This window comes from Ranitomeya variabilis, chromosome 1, assembly GCF_051348905.1.
Source record: "Ranitomeya variabilis isolate aRanVar5 chromosome 1, aRanVar5.hap1, whole genome shotgun sequence".
In the NCBI taxonomy this organism is placed as follows: Eukaryota; Metazoa; Chordata; class Amphibia; order Anura; family Dendrobatidae; genus Ranitomeya; species Ranitomeya variabilis.
Genome location: NC_135232.1, coordinates 1,167,821,565 through 1,167,838,381, shown reverse-complemented (window position 1 = coordinate 1,167,838,381; position 16,817 = coordinate 1,167,821,565). Strand labels below are relative to the sequence as shown.

The 16,817-nt window shown below is 50.8% G+C and overlaps 1 protein-coding gene across 5 annotated transcripts in view; it reads right to left on the bottom strand.

Annotated features, from left to right (window-relative positions):
• M1AP (meiosis 1 associated protein) overlaps positions 1-13,371 on the bottom strand; it is a 209,066-nt gene extending 195,695 nt beyond the window's left edge. For 3 of the 5 annotated variants that reach the window (XM_077280497.1, XM_077280498.1, XM_077280495.1), the window contains exon 1: positions 8,064-8,095. The gene's annotated coding sequence lies outside the window, so the exon portion shown is untranslated. Of the gene's footprint in view, positions 1-8,063; positions 8,096-8,140; positions 8,184-13,282 lie in introns of those variants that run through there. The other 2 variants (XM_077280496.1, XM_077280494.1) reach the window with 2 other exon arrangements.
• Positions 13,372-16,817: the final 3,446 nt, after the last annotated feature.

The following is a 16,817-nucleotide window of genomic DNA, read 5'->3' as shown; positions in this document are numbered from 1 at the left end:
GACAGCGCAGCAACGGTGCGGCACAGAGCGGAGAGAAGCATCAAGAGCGGAGCACAGGACTAATATGTGTTCAAAGTGCTGCCCATTGTGTTGGATTGTCAATGCAACCCTCTTCTCCCACTCTTGACACACTGATAGCAACACCCCAGAAGAAATGCTAGCACAGGCTTCCAGTATCCGTTGTTTCAGATGCTGCACATCTCGTATCTTCACAGCATAGACAATTGCCTTCAGATGACCCCAAACATAAAAGTCTAAAGGGGTCAGATCAGGAGACCTTGGTGGTCATTCAACTGGTCCATGATGGCCAATCCACTTTCCAAGAAACTGTTCATGTAGGAATGCTCGGACCTGACATCCAAAATGGCCGACTTCAAAATGGCCGTCATGGTCACCACCAATCTTAAAAAGTTTACCCCTCCCATATACTAATGTGCCACAAACAGGAAGTTGATATCACCAACCATTCCCATTAAATGTATACATATAAATGGCCCACCTTGTATATACAGCGCAGCCTCCGTGTATCACATATACACATAATATACACAGCGCAGCCCCGTGTATCACATATACATAATATATACAGCGCAGCCCCGTGTATCACATATATACACATAATATATACAGAGCAGCCTCCATGTATCACATATATACACATAATATATACAGAGCAGCCCCCGTGTATCACATATACACATAATATATACAGCGCAGCCTCCGTGTATCACATATATTCACATAATATATACAGCGCAGCCTCCATGTATCACATATACACATAATATATACAGCGCAGCCCCCGTGTATCACATATATTCACATAATATATACAGCGCAGCCTCCATGTATCACATATACACATAATATATACAGCGCAGCCTCCGTGTATCACATATACACATAATATATACAGCGCAGCCTCCGTGTATCACATATACACATAATATATACAGCGCAGCCCCCGTGTATCACATATACATAATATATACAGCGCAGGCCCCGTGTATCACATATACACATAATATATACAGAGCAGCCTCTGTGTATCACATATACACATAATATATACAGCGCAGCCCCCGTGTATCACATATATACACATAATATATACAGAGCAGCCTCCGTGTATCACATATATACACATAATATATACAGAGCAGCCTCCGTGTATCACATATATACACATAATATATACAGCGCAGCCCCCGTGTATCACATATATACATAATATATACAGAGCAGCCACCGTGTATCACATATACACATAACATACACAGCGCAGCCTCCGTGTATCACATATACACATAATATATACAGCGCAGCCCTCGTGTATCACATATACATAATATATACAGCGCAGCCTCCGTGTATCACATATATACAGATAATATATACAGAGCAGCCCCCGTGTATCACATATATACATAATATATACAGAGCAGCCCCCGTGTATCACATATATACATAATATATACAGCGCAGCCTCCGTGTATCACATATACACATAATATATACAGCGCAGCCTCCGTGTATCACATATATACAGATAATATATACAGAGCAGCCCCCGTGTATCACATATACATAATATATACAGCGCAGTCTCCGTGTATTACATATACACATAATATATACAGCGCAGCCTCCGTGTATCCCATATACATAATATATACAGCGCAGCCCCCGTGTATCACATATACACATAATATATACAGCGCAGCCTCCGTGTATCACATATATACATAATATATACAGAGCAGCCTCCGTGTATCACATATACACATAATATATACAGCGCAGCCCCCGTGTATCACATATATTCACATAATATATACAGCGCAGCCCCGTGTATCACATATACATAATATATACAGCGCAGCCTCCGTGTATCACATATACACATAATATATACAGCGCAGCCCCCGTGTATCACATATATACAGATAATATATACAGAGCAGCCCCCGTGTATCACATATATACAGATAATATATACAGAGCAGCCCCCGTGTATCACATATATACAGATAATGTATACAGCGCAGCCTCCGTGTATCACATATATACAGATAATATATACAGAGCAGCCCCCGTGTATCACATATATACAGATAATATATACAGCGCAGCCTCCGTGTATCACATATACACATAATATATACAGCGCAGCCTCCGTGTATCCCATATACATAATATATACAGCGTAGCCCTCGTGTATCACATATATTCACATAATATATACAGCGCAGCCCCGTGTATCACATATACATAATATATACAGTGCAGCCTCCGTGTATCACATATACACATAATATATACAGCGCAGCCTCCGTGTATCACATATATTCACATAATATATACAGCGCAGCCCCCGTGTATCACATATACATAATATATACAGCGCAGCCTCCGTGTATCACATATATTCACATAATATATACAGCGCAACCCCGTGTATCACATATACATAATATATACAGCGCAGCCTCCGTGTATCACATATATTCACATAATATATACAGCGCAGCCCCGTGTATCACATATACACATAATATATACAGCGCAGCCCCCGTGTATCACATATATTCACATAATATATACAGCGCAGCCTCCGTGTATCACATATATACAGATAATATATACAGAGCAGCCCCATGTATCACATATACATAATATATACAGCGCAGCCTCCGTGTATCACATATATACAGATAATATATACAGCACAGCCCCCGTGTATCACATATATACAGATAATATACACAGAGCAGCCCCCCTGTATCACATATACACATAATATATACAGGGCAGCCTCCGTGTATCACATATACACATAATATATACAGCGCAGCCCCAGTGTATCACATATACACATAATATATACAGCGCAGCCCCCGTGTATCACATATACACATAAAATGAACAGCGCAGCCTCCGTGTATCACATATACACATAATATATACAGCGCAGCCTCCGTGTATCACATATACACATAATATATACAGCGCAGCCCCCGTGTATCACATATACATAATATATACAGCGCAGCCACCGTGTATCACATATACATAATATATACAGCGCAGCCCCGGTGTATCACATATACATAATATATACAGCGCAGCCCCGTGTATCACATATACACATAATATATACAGCGCAGCCTCCGTGTATCACATATACACATAATATATACAGCGCAGCCCCCGTGTATCACATATATTCACATAATATATACAGCGCAGCCCCCGTGTATCACATATACATAATATATACAGCGCAGCCCCGTGTATCACATATACACATAATATATACAGCGCAGCCCCCGTGTATCACATATACACATAATATATACAGCGCAGCCTCGGTGTATCACATATATACATAATATATACAGCGCAGCCTCCGTGTATCACATATACACATAATATATACAGCGCAGCCCCCGTGTATCACATATATACAGATAATATATACAGAGCAGCCCCCGTGTATCACATATATACAAATAATATATACAGAGCAGCCCCCGTGTATCACATATATACAGATAATATATACAGCGCAGCCTCCGTGTATCACATATATACAGATAATATATACAGAGCAGCCCCCGTGTATCACGTATATACAGATAATATATACAGCGCAGCCTCCGTGTATCCCATATACATAATATATACAGCGCAGCCTCCGTGTATCACATATACACATAATATATACAGCGCAGCCCTCGTGTATCACATATATTCACATAATATATACAGCGCAGCCCCATGTATCACATATACACATAATATATACAGAGCAGCCTCCGTGTATCCCATAAACATAATATATACAGCGCAGCCCCCGTGTATCACATATACACATAATATATACAGTGCAGCCTCCGTGTATCACATATACACATAATATATACAGCGCAGCCTCCGTGTATCACATATATTCACATAATATATACAGCGCAGCCACCGTGTATCACATATATTCACATAATATATACAGCGCAGCCCCGTGTATCACATATACATAATATATACAGCGCAGCCTCCGTGTATCACATATATTCACATAATATATACAGCGCAGCCCCGTGTATCACATATACATAATATATACAGCGCAGCCTCCGTGTATCACATATATTCACATAATATATACAGCGCAGCCCCGTGTATCACATATACACATAATATATACAGCGCAGCCCCCGTGTATCACATATATTCACATATATTCACATAATATATACAGCGCAGCCTCCGTGTATCACATATATACAGATAATATATACAGCGCAGCCCCCATGTATCACATATACATAATATATACAGCGCAGCCTCCGTGTATAACATATATACAGATAATATATACAGCGCAGCCCCCGTGTATCACATATATACACATAATATATACAGCGCAGCCCCCGTGTATCACATATACACATAATATATACAGGGCAGCCTCCGTGTATCACATATACACATAATATATACAGCGCAGCCACCGTGTATCACATATACACATAATATATACAGCGCAGCCTCCGTGTATCACATATACACATAATATATACAGCGCAGCCCCCGTGTATCACATATACACATAATATATACAGGGCAGCCTCCGTGTATCACATATACACATAATATATACAGCACAGCCTCCGTGTATCACATGTATACATAACATATACTGCGCAGCCTCCGTGTATCATATACATAATATATACAGCGTAGCCTCCGTGTATCACATATACACATAATATATACAGCGCAGCCTCCGTGTATCACATATACACATAATATATACAGCGCAGCCCCCGTGTATCACATATACACATAATATATACAGGGCAGCCCCCGTGTATCACATATACACATAATATATACAGAGCAGCCCCCGTGTATCACATATACACATAATATATACAGCGCAGCCTCCGTGTATCACATATATACAGATAATATATACAGAGCAGCCCCCGTGTATCACATATATACATAATATATACAGCGCAGCCTCCGTGTATCACATATACACATAATATATACAGCGCAGCCCCCGTGTATCACATATATTCACATAATATATACAGCGCAGCCCCCGTGTATCACATATATTCACATAATATATACAGCGCAGCCTCCATGTATCACATATACACATAATATATACAGCGCAGCCTCCGTGTATCACATATACACATAATATATACAGCGCAGCCCCCGTGTATCACATATATACAGATAATATATACAGAGCAGCCTCCGTGTATCACACATACACATAATATATACAGCGCAGCCTCCGTGTATCACATATACACATAATATATACAGCGCAGCCTCCATGTATCACATATATACACATAATATATACAGAGCAGCCCCCGTGTATCACATATACATAATATATACAGGTGTGGGACTAAATCCCCTAAGTCTTATATATATTTTTTATTCTTATATAATCTTTTCACATTTTACCTGCCGTGACCTCCATTGTATATGTTTTAATGCTGGCAAGATATATGTACGTTGTATGCTATTTAACACAGTGGATTTATGCTGGGTTATGGATTAACATATGTTTGTTTTCCTCATTTATACCTCTTTGGAGTTATGTTCCCCGGCGTAGTGATTTTTGATGGTGCGCGTGCGCGCTGTGCCTCATCTAAACATGGTATTTTTCTGTGTGGTGATGGGGTGATACAACGTGATTGCTCTTTTCATCTTCTTCCGTCTGAGACTCTAGCCTTATTATAGTTAGATTGCTGGTGGTGCGCGTGCGCGCCGCGTCTCTTCTAGCACAACGTACCTCTATGTAGCGACAATGCTGCACAGTGCGCCTGCACCTGACGTCATTGGGTATATCTTTTACCCGCATGCGCACTGTGCGAGTGACGCCAATAGGAGGCGACTCTCCTTTACATGCGTGTGGGAGAGCGCGGGCGCATGCGCCGATTAATCACCAGCAATCTGGGGTAGTATATAAGAGCGGGCAAGTGCAGGACTAACTCATATCCCCTTTGAAAAAGCTATCTAAACGCGAAACGCGCGTCAGGGGTCCTGGGGCGGACCACTGTTCCTGGTTGGACTTACAATGGGTAAGCATTGATGTCGGTCATTCCATATGCTATGTTGACTACTCTTGGATACAAGCGCTATCTTTTATGCTTTAATAGTAGTGATACTTTCTTTGAAATATATGGACTCATGCTACACCAGGTCATACTATAGAAGCAGTGTTTCCTTCTCGGAGTGCTCAACTGTTGTTCCCTTTTTTGTACCTTTCTGTATGGGTTTTTATATTTAATATTTAATAAACTGATTATCTTAAGATTATGTGGTGGTGAATTTTATATACTCCGGTCCTTTCTGTGTTTCAATAGTATATACAGCGCAGCCCCTTGTATCACATATACACATAATATATACAGCGCAGCCTCCGTGTATCACATATATACATAATATATACAGCGCAGCCTCCGTGTATCCCATATACATAATATATACAGCGCAGCCCCTTGTATCACATATACACATAATATATACAGCGCAGCCCCCGTGTATCACATATATACATAATATATACAGCGTAGCCTCCGTGTATCACATATACACATAATATATACAGTGCAGCCCCGTGTATCACATATACACATAATATAAACAGCGCAGCCTTCGTGTATCACATATACACATAATATATACAGTGCAGCCCCGTGTATCACATATACACATAATATAAACAGCGCAGCCTTCGTGTATCCCATATACATAATATATACAGCGCAGCCTTCGTGTATCCCATATACATAGTATATACAGCGCAGCCTCCGTGTATCACATATATGCATAATATATACAGCGCAGCCCCCGTGTATCACATATACATAATATATACAGCGCAGCCCCTTGTATCACATATACATAATATAAACAGCGCAGCCTCCGTGTATCACATGTATACATAACATATACAGCGCAGCCTCCGTGTATCATACATAATATATACAGCGTAGCCTCCGTGTATCACATATACACATAATATATACAGTGCAGCCCCGTGTATCACATATATGCATAATATATACAGCGCAGCCTCCGTGTATCCCATATACATAATATATACAGCGCAGCCCCCGTGTATCCCATATACATAATATATACAGCGCAGCCTCCGTGTATCACATATATTCACATAAAATATACAGCGCAGCCCCGTGTATCACATATACACATAATATATACAGCGCAGCCTCCGTGTATCACATATACACATAATATATACAGCGCAGCCTCCGTGTATCACATGTATACATAACATATACTGCGCAGCCTCCGTGTATCATATACATAATATATACAGCGTAGCCTCCGTGTATCACATATACACATAATATATACAGTGCAGCCCCGGTGTATCACATATACACATAATATATACAGCGCAGCCTCCGTGTATCACATATATACACATAATATATACAGCGCAGCCCCCGTTATCACATATACATAATATATACAGCGCAGCCTCCGTGTATCACATATATTCACATAAAATATACAGCGCAGCCCCGTGTATCACATATACATAATATATACAGCGCAGCCTCCGTGTATCACATATACATAATATATACAGCGCAGCCCCCGTGTATCACATATACACATAATATATACAGCGCAGCCTCCGTGTATCACATATACATAATATATACAGCGCAGCCTCCGTGTATCACATATATACATAATATATACAGCGCAGCCTCCGAGTATCACATATATAGATAATTATACAGCTCGGCTCCTCACCTCCCGCCTCTCTCTCTGTGCTCCGTCCTCACCTCCCACCTCTCTCCGCTCCTCACCTCCCGCCTTTCTCTGTGCTCCGCTCCTCACCTCTCGCCTCTCTCTGTGCTCAGCTCCTCACCTCCGGCCTCTCTCTGTGCTCCGCTCCTCACCTCCCGCCTCTGTGCTCCGCTCCTCACCTCCCGCCTCTGTCTGTGCTCCGCTCCTCACCTCCCACCTCTCTGTGCTCCGCTCCTCACCTCCCGCCTCTCTGTGCTCCGCTCCTCACCTCCCTCCGCTCCTCACCTCCCGCCTCTCTCTGTGCTCCGCTCTTCACCTCCCGCCTCTCTGTGCTCCGCTCCTCACCTCCCGCCTCTCTGTGCTCCGCTCCTCACCTCCCGCCTCTCTGTGCTCCGCTCCTCACCTCCCTCCGCTCCTCACCTCCCGCCTCTCTCTGTGCTCCGCTCCTCACCTCCCGCCTCTCTATGCTCCGCTCCTCACCTGCTGCCTCTCTCTCCGCTCCTCACCTCTCTGTGCTCCGCTCCTCACCTCCCATCTCTCTCTGTGCTCCGCTCACCTCCCGCCTCTCTGTGCTCCACTCCTCACCTCCCGCCTCTCTCTGTGCTCCGCTCCTCACCTCCCGCCTCTCTCTCTCTGTGCTCCGCTCACCTCTCGCCTCTCTGTGCTCCGCTTCTCACCTCCCGCCTCTCTCTGTGCTCCGCTCCTCACCTCCCGCCTCTCTCTGTGCTCCGCTCCTCACCTCCCGCCTCTCTCTCTCTGTGCTCCGCTCACCTCTCGCCTCTCTGTGCTCCGCTTCTCACCTCCCGCCTCTCTCTGTGCTCCGCTCCTCACCTCCCGCCTCTCTGTGCTCCGCTCCTCACCTCCCTCCGCTCCTCACCTCCTGCCTCTCTCTGTGCTCCGCTCCTCACCTCCCGCCTCTCTCTGTGCTCCGCTCCTCACCTCCCGCCTCTCTATGCTCCGCTCCTCACCTCCTGCCTCTCTCTCCGCTCCTCACCTCTCTCTGTGCTCCGCTCCTCACCTCCCACCTCTCTGTGCTCCGCTCACCTCCCGCCTCTCTGTGCTCCACTCCTCACCTCCCGCCTCTCTGTGCTCCACTCCTCACCTCCCGCCTCTCTCTGTGCTCCGCTCCTCACCTCCCGCCTCTCTCTCTGTGCTCCGCTCACCTCCCGCCTCTGTGCTCCGCTTCTCACCTCCCGCCTCTCTGTGCTCCGCTCCTCACCTCCCGCCTCTCTGTGCTCCGCTTCTCACCTCCCGCCTCTCTCTCCGCTCACCTCTGTGCTCCGCCCCTCACCTCCTGCCTCTCTCTCCGCTCCTCACCTGTCTCTCTGTGCTCCGCTCCTCACCTCCCACCTCTCCGCTCCTCACCTCCCGCCTCTCTCTGTGCTCCGCTCCTCACCTCCCACCTCTCTCCGCTCCTCACCTCCCGCCTCTCTGTGCTCCGCTCCTCACCTCCCACCTCTCTCCGCTCCTCACCTCCCGCCTCTCTCTGTGCTCCGCTCCTCACCTCCTGCCTCTCTCCGCTCCTCACCTCCTGCCTCTCTCTCCGCTCCTCACCTCTCTCTCTGTGCTCCGCTCCTCACCTCCTGCCTCTCTCCGCTCCTCCTCTCTGTGCTCCGCTCCTCACCTCCCGCCTCTCTCCGCTCCCCACCTCTGTGCTCCGCTCCTCACCTCCCGCCTCTCTCCGCTCCCCACCTCTCTGTGCTCCGCTCCTCACCTCCCGCCTCTATCTCTGTGCTCCGCTCCTCACCTCCCGCCTCTCTCTATGCTCCGCTCCTCACCTCCCGCCTCTCTATGCTCCGCTCCTCACCTCCCGCCTCTCTCTCTGTGCTCCGCTCCTCACCTCCCGACTCTCTGTGCTCCGCTCCTCACCTCCCGCCTCTCTCTGTGCTCCGCTCCTCACCTCCCACCTCTCTGTGCTCCGCTCCTCACCTCCCGCCTCTCTGTGCTCCGCTCCTCACCTCCCGCCTCACCTCCCGCCTCTCTGTGCTCCGCTCCTCACCTCTTTCTCTGTGCTCCGCTCCTCACCTCCCGCCTCTCTCTATGCTTCGCTCCTCAGCTCCCGCCTCTGTGCTCCGCACCTCAGCTCCCGCCTCTCTCTGTGCTCCGCTCCTCAGCTCCCGCCTCTCTCTGTGCTCCGCTCCCGCCTCTCTCTGCGCTCCGCTCCTCACCTCCCGCCTCTCTCTGTGCTCCGCTCCTCACCTCCCGCCTCTCTCTCTGTGCTCCGCTCCTCACCTCCCGCCTCTCTCTCTGTGCTCCGCTCCTCACCTCCCGCCTCTCTGTGCGCCGCTCCTCACCTCCCGCCTCTCTCTGTGCTCCGCTCCTCACCTCCCGCCTCTCTGTGCTCCGCTCCTCACCTCCCACCTCTCTCCGTGCTCCGCACCTCACCTCCCGCCTCTCTCTGTGCGCCGCTCCTCACCTCCCGCCTCTCTGTGCTCCGCTCACCTCCCGCCTCTCTCTCTGTGCTCTGCTCCTCACCTCCCGCCACTCTCTCTGTGCTCTGCTCCTCACCTCCCGCCTCTCTGTGCTCCGTTCCTCACCTCCCGCCTCTCCTGTGCTCCGCTCCTCACCTCCCACCGCTCCTCACCTCCCGCCTCTCTCTGTGCTCCGCACCTCACCTCCCGCCTCTCTGTGCGCCGCTCCTCACCTCCCGCCTCTCTCTGTGCTCCGCACCTCACCTCCCGCCTCTCTGTGCGCCTCTCCTCACCTCCCGCCTCTCTCTGTGCTCCGCTGCTTACCTCCCGCCTCTCTGTGCTCCGCTCCTCACCTCCCGCCTCTCTCCGCTCCTCACCTCCCGCCTCTCTCTGTGCCTCGCTCCTCACCTCCCGCCTCTCTCTGTGCCTCGCTCCTCACCTCCCGCCTCTCTCTGCTCCTCACCTCCCGCCTCTCTCTGCTCCTCACCTCCCGCCTCTCTCTGTGCTCCGCTCTTCACCTCCCGCCTCTCTGTGCCTCGCTCCTCACCTCCCGCCTCTCTCTGTGCTCCGCTCCTCACCTCCCGCCTCTCTCCGCTCCTCACCTCCCGCCTCTCTCTGTGCCTCGCTCCTCACCTCCCGCCTCTCTCTGTGCCTCGCTCCTCACCTCCCGCCTCTCTGTGCCTCGCTCCTCACCTCCCGCCTCTCTGTGCCTCGCTCCTCACCTCCCGCCTCTCTCTGTGCCTCGCTCCTCACCTCCCGCCTCTCTCTGCTCCTCACCTCCCGCCTCTCTGTGCCTCGCTCCTCACCTCCCGCCTCTCTCTGTGCCTCGCTCCTCACCTCCCGCCTCTCTCTGCTCCTCACCTCCCGCCTCTCTCTGTGCTCCGCTCTTCACCTCCCGCCTCTGTGCCTCGCTCCTCACCTCCCACCTCTGTGCTCCGCTCCTCACCTCCCGCCTCTCTCTGTGCTCCACTCCTCACCTCCCGCCTCTCTGTGCTCCGCTCCTCACCTCTCTCTGTGCTCCGCTCCTCACCTCCCGCCTCTCTCTGTGCTCCGCTCCTCACCTCCCGCCTCTCTGTGCTCCGCTCCTCACCTCCCGCCTCTCTCTGTGCTCCGCTCCTCACCTCCCGCCTCTCTGTGCTCCGCTCCTCACCTCCCGCCTCTCTCCGCTCCTCACCTCCCGCCTCTCTCTGTGCTCCGCTCCTCACCTCCCGCCTCTCTCTCTGTGCTCCGCTCCTCACCTCCCGCCTCTCTCTGTGCTCCGCTCCTCACCTCTCTCTGTGCTCCGCTCCTCACCTCCCGCCTCTCTCTGTGCTCCGCTCCTCACCTCCCGCCTCTCTCCGCTCCTCACCTCCCGCCTCTCTCTGTGCTCCGCTCCTCACCTCCCGCCTCTCTCTGTGCTCCGCTCCTCACCTCCCGCCTCTCTCCGCTCCTCACCTCCCGCCTCTCTCTGTGCTCCGCTCCTCACCTCCCGCCTCTCTCTGTGCTCCGCTCCTCACCTCCCGCCTCTCTCCGCTCCTCACCTCCCGCCTCTCTCTGTGCTCCGCTCCTCACCTCCCGCCTCTCTCTGTGCTCCGCTCCTCACCTCCCGCCTCTCTCTGTGCTCCGCTCCTCACCTCTCTCTGTGCTCCGCTCCTCACCTCCCGCCTCTCTCTGTGCTCCGCTCCTCACCTCCCGCCTCTCTGTGCTCCGCTCCTCACCTCCCGCCTCTCTCTGTGCTCCGCTCCTCACCTCCCGCCTCTCTCTGTGCTCCGCTCCTCACCTCCCGCCTCTCTCCGCTCCTCACCTCCCGCCTCTCTCTGTGCTCCGCTCCTCACCTCCCGCCTCTCTGTGCTCCGCTCCTCACCTCCCGCCTCTCTCCGCTCCTCACCTCCCGCCTCTCTCTGTGCTCCGCTCCTCACCTCCCGCCTCTCTCTGTGCTCCGCTCCTCACCTCCCGCCTCTCTCTGTGCTCCGCTCCTCACCTCTCTCTGTGCTCCGCTCCTCACCTCTCTCTGTGCTCCGCTCCTCACCTCCCACCTCTCTCTCTGTACTCCGCTCCTCACCTCCCGCCTCTCTCTCTGTGCTCCGCTCCTCACCTCCCGCCTCTCTGTGCTCCGCTCCTCACCTCCCACCTCTCTCTCTGTGCTCCGCTCCTCACCTCCCACCTCTCTCTCTGTGCTCCGCTCCTCACCTCCCGCCTCTATCTCTGTGCTCCGCTCCTCACCTCCCGCCTCTCTGTGCTCCGCTCCTCACCTCTCTCTGTGCTCCGCTCCTCACCTCTCTCTCTGTGCTCCGCTCCTCACCTCCCACCTCTCTCTGTGCTCCGCTCCTCACCTCCCGCCTCTCTCTCTGTGCTCCGCTCCTCACCTCCCGCCTCTCTCTGTGCTCCGCTCCTCACCTCTCTCTCTGTGCTCCGCTCCTCACCTCCCGCCTCTCTCTCTGTGCTCCGCTCCTCACCTCCCGCCTCTCTCTCCGCTCCTCACCTCCCGCCTCTCTCTGTGCTCCGCTCCTCACCTCCCGCCTCTCTGTGCTCCGCTCCTCACCTCCCGCCTCTCTCTCTGTGCTCCGCTCCTCACCTCCCGCCTCTCTGTGCTCCGCTCCTCACCTCTCTCTCTGTGCTCCGCTCCTCACCTCCCACCTCTCTGTGCTCCGCTCCTCACCTCCCGCCTCTCTGTGCTCCGCTCCTCACCTCTCTCTGTGCTCCGCTCCTCACCTCCCACCTCTCTCTCTGTGCTCCGCCCCTCACCTCCCGCCTCTCTCTCTGTGCTCCGCTCCTCACCTCCCGCCTCTCTCTCCGCTCCTCACCTCCCGCCTCTCTCTGTGTGCTCCGCTCCTCACCTCCCGCCTCTCTCTCCGCTCCTCACCTCCCGCCTCTCTCTGTGCTCCGCTCCTCACCTCCCGCCTCTCTCTGTGCTCCGCTCCTCACCTCCCGCCTCTCTCTGTGCTCCGCTCCTCACCTCTCTCTGTGCTCCGCTCCTCACCTGTCTCTCTGTGCTCCGCTCCTCACCTCCCGCCTCTCTCTGTGCTCCGCTCCTCACCTCCCGCCTCTCTCTGTGCTCCGCTCCTCACCTCCCGCCTCTCTCTCTCTCTTCTCCTCAGAGTCGCTGACTTCCGGCTTTGGACCCCGCCCCTTTCCTTTCCACCTGCGTTTGTTTCAGCCAATAGTTCATAAACCCGCGAGGTAGCAAAAGCGCAGACTGCTCAGTCAGCCAATCACAGGCCGAGAACGGAAGCCCGCGAAATGCACGAGCTCAGAGAGCGTGTCACCTCAGAGACAGTCACATCACACAGGTGGAGGACGGAGGTTATAGTGAGGAGGTGGTAGATGGAGGATATGGTGAGGAGGTGGTAGATGGAGGATATAGTGAGGAGGTGGTAGATGGAGGTTATGGTGAGGAGGTGGTAGATGGAGGTTATAGTGAGGAGGTGGTAGATGGAGGATATGGTGAGGAGGTGGTAGATGGAGGTTATAGTGAGGTGGTGGTAGATGGAGGTTATGGTGAGGAGGTGGTAGATGGAGGTTATAGTGAGGAGGTGGTAGATGGAGGATATGGTGAGGAGGTGGTAGATGGAGGATATAGTGAGGAGGTGGTAGATGGAGGATATGGTGAGGAGGTGGTAGATGGAGGTTATAGTGAGGAGATGGTAGATGGAGGTTATAGTGAGGTGGTGGTAGATGGAGGTTATAGTGAGGTGTTGGTAGATGGAGGTTATAGTGAGGTGGTGGTAGATGGAGGTTATAGTGAGGAGGTGGTAGATGGAGGATATGGTGAGGAGGTGGTAGATGGAGGTCATAGTGAGGTGGTAGATGGAGGTTATAGTGAGGAGGTGGTAGATGGAGGTTATAGTGAGGTTGTGGTAGATGGAGGTTATAGTGAGGTGGTGGTAGATGGAGGATATGGTGAGGAGGTGGTAGATGGAGGTTATAGGGAGGAGGTGGTAGATGGAGGTTATAGTGAGGAGGTGGTAGATGGAGGATATGGTGAGGAGGTGGTAGATGGAGGTTATAGTGAGGAGGTGGTAGATGGAGGTTATAGTGAGGAGGTGGTAGATGGAGGTTATAGTGAGGAGGTGGTAGATGGAGGTTATAGTGAGGAGGTGGTAGATGGAGGTTATAGTGAGGAGGTGGTAGATGGAGGTTATAGTGAGGAGGTGGTAGATGGAGGTTATAGTGAGGAGGTGGTAGATGGAGGTTATGGTGAGGAGGTGGTAGATGGAGGATATGGTGAGGAGGTGGTAGATGGAGGTTATAGTGAGGAGGTGGTAGATGGAGGTTATAGTGAGGAGGTGGTAGATGGAGGTTATAGTGAGGAGGTGGTAGATGGAGGTTATAGTTAGTAGGTGGTAGATGGAGGTTATAGTGAGGAGGTGGTAGATGGAGGATATAGTGAGGAGGTGGTAGATGGAGGATATGGTGAGGAGATGGTAGATGGAGGATATAGTGAGGTGGTGGTAGATGGAGGTTATAGTGAGGAGGTGGTAGATGGAGGTTATAGTGAGGAGGTGGTAGATGGAAGTTATAGTGAGGAGGTGGTAGATGGAGGTCATAGTGAGGTGGTGGTAGATGGAGGTTATAGTGAGGTGGTAGATGGAGGTTATAGTGAGGTGGTAGATGGAGGTTATAGTGAGGTGGTGGTAGATGGAGGTCATAGTGAGGTGGTGGTAGATGGAGGTTATAGTGAGGTGGTGGTAGATGGAGGTTATAGTGAGGTGGTGGTAGATGGAGGTCATAGTGAGGTGGTAGATGGAGGTTATAGTGAGGAGGTGGTAGATGGAGGTTATAGTGAGGTGTTAGATGGAGGTTATAGTGAGGTGGTGGTAGATGGAGGTTATAGTGAGGAGATGGTAGATGGAGGTTATAGTGAGGTGGTGGTAGATGGAGGTTATAGTGAGGTGGTGGTAGATGGAGGTTATAGTGAGGAGGTGGTAGATGGAGGTTATAGTGAGGTGATGGTAGATGGAGGTTATAGTGAGGAGGTGGTAGATGGAGGATATGGTGAGGAGGTGGTAGATGGAGGTCATAGTGAGGTGGTAGATGGAGGTTATAGTGAGGAGGTGGTAGATGGAGGTTATAGTGAGGTGGTGGTAGATGGAGGTTATAGTGAGGTGGTGGTAGATGGAGGATATGGTGAGGAGGTGGTAGATGGAGGTTATAGGGAGGAGGTGGTAGATGGAGGTTATAGTGAGGAGGTGGTAGATGGAGGATATAGTGAGGAGGTGGTAGATGGAGGATATGGTGAGGAGATGGTAGATGGAGGATATGGTGAGGAGGTGGTAGATGGAGGTTATAGTGAGGAGGTGGTAGATGGAGGTTATAGTGAGGAGGTGGTAGATGGAGGTTATAGTGAGGTGGTGGTAGATGGAGGTTATAGTGAGGTGGTGGTAGATGGAGGTTATAGTGAGGTGGTGGTAGATGGAGGTTATAGTAAGGTGGTAGATGGAGGTCATAGTGAGGTGGTGGTAGATGGAGGTTATAGTGAGGTGGTGGTAGATGGAGGTTATAGTGAGGTGGTGGTAGATGGAGGTTATAGTGAGGTGGTAGATGGAGGTTATAGTGAGGAGGTGGTAGATGGAGGTTATAGTGAGGAGGTGGTAGATGGAGGTTATAGTGAGGAGGTGGTAGATGGAGGTTATAGTGAGGTGGTGGTAGATGGAGGTTATAGTGAGGTGGTGGTAGATGGAGGTTATAGTGAGGAGATGGTAGATGGAGGTTATAGTTAGGTGGTGGTAGATGGAGGTTATAGTGAGGTGGTGGTAGATGGAGGTTATAGTGAGGTGGTGGTAGATGGAGGTTATAGTGAGGAGGTGGTAGATGGAGGTTATAGTGAGGAGGTGGTAGATGGAGCTTATAGTGAGGAGGTGGTAGATGGAGGATATGGTGAGGAGGTGGTAGATGGAGGTTATAGTGAGGAGGTGGTAGATGGAGGTGGTAGATGGAGGTTATAGTGAGGAGGTGGTAGATGGAGGTTATAGTTAGGAGGTAGTAGATGGAGGTTATAGTGAGGAGGTGGTAGATGGAGGATATGGTGAGGAGATGGTAGATGGAGGATATGGTGAGGAGGTGGTAGATGGAGGTTATAGTGAGGAGGTGGTAGATGGAGGTTATAGTGAGGAGGTGGTAGATGGAGGTCATAGTGAGGTGGTGGTAGATGGAGGTTATAGTGAGGTGGTAGATGGAGGTTATAGTGAGGTGGTAGATGGAGGTTATAGTGAGGTGGTGGTAGATGGAGGTCATAGTGAGGTGGTGGTAGATGGAGGTTATAGTGAGGTGGTGGTAGATGGAGGTCATAGTGAGGTGGTGGTAGATGGAGGTTATAGTGAGGTGGTGGTAGATGGAGGTTATAGTGAGGTGGTGGTAGATGGAGGTCATAGTGAGGTGGTAGATGGAGGTTATAGTGAGGAGGTGGTAGATGGAGGTTATAGTGAGGTGGTGGTAGATGGATGTTATAGTGAGGAGATGGTAAATGGCGGTTATAGTGAGGTGGTGGTAGATGGAGGTTATAGTGAGGTGGTGGTAGATGGAGGTTATAGTGAGGAGGTGGTAGATGGAGGTTATAGTGAGGTGGTGGTAGATGGAGGTTATAGTGAGGAGGTGGTAGATGGA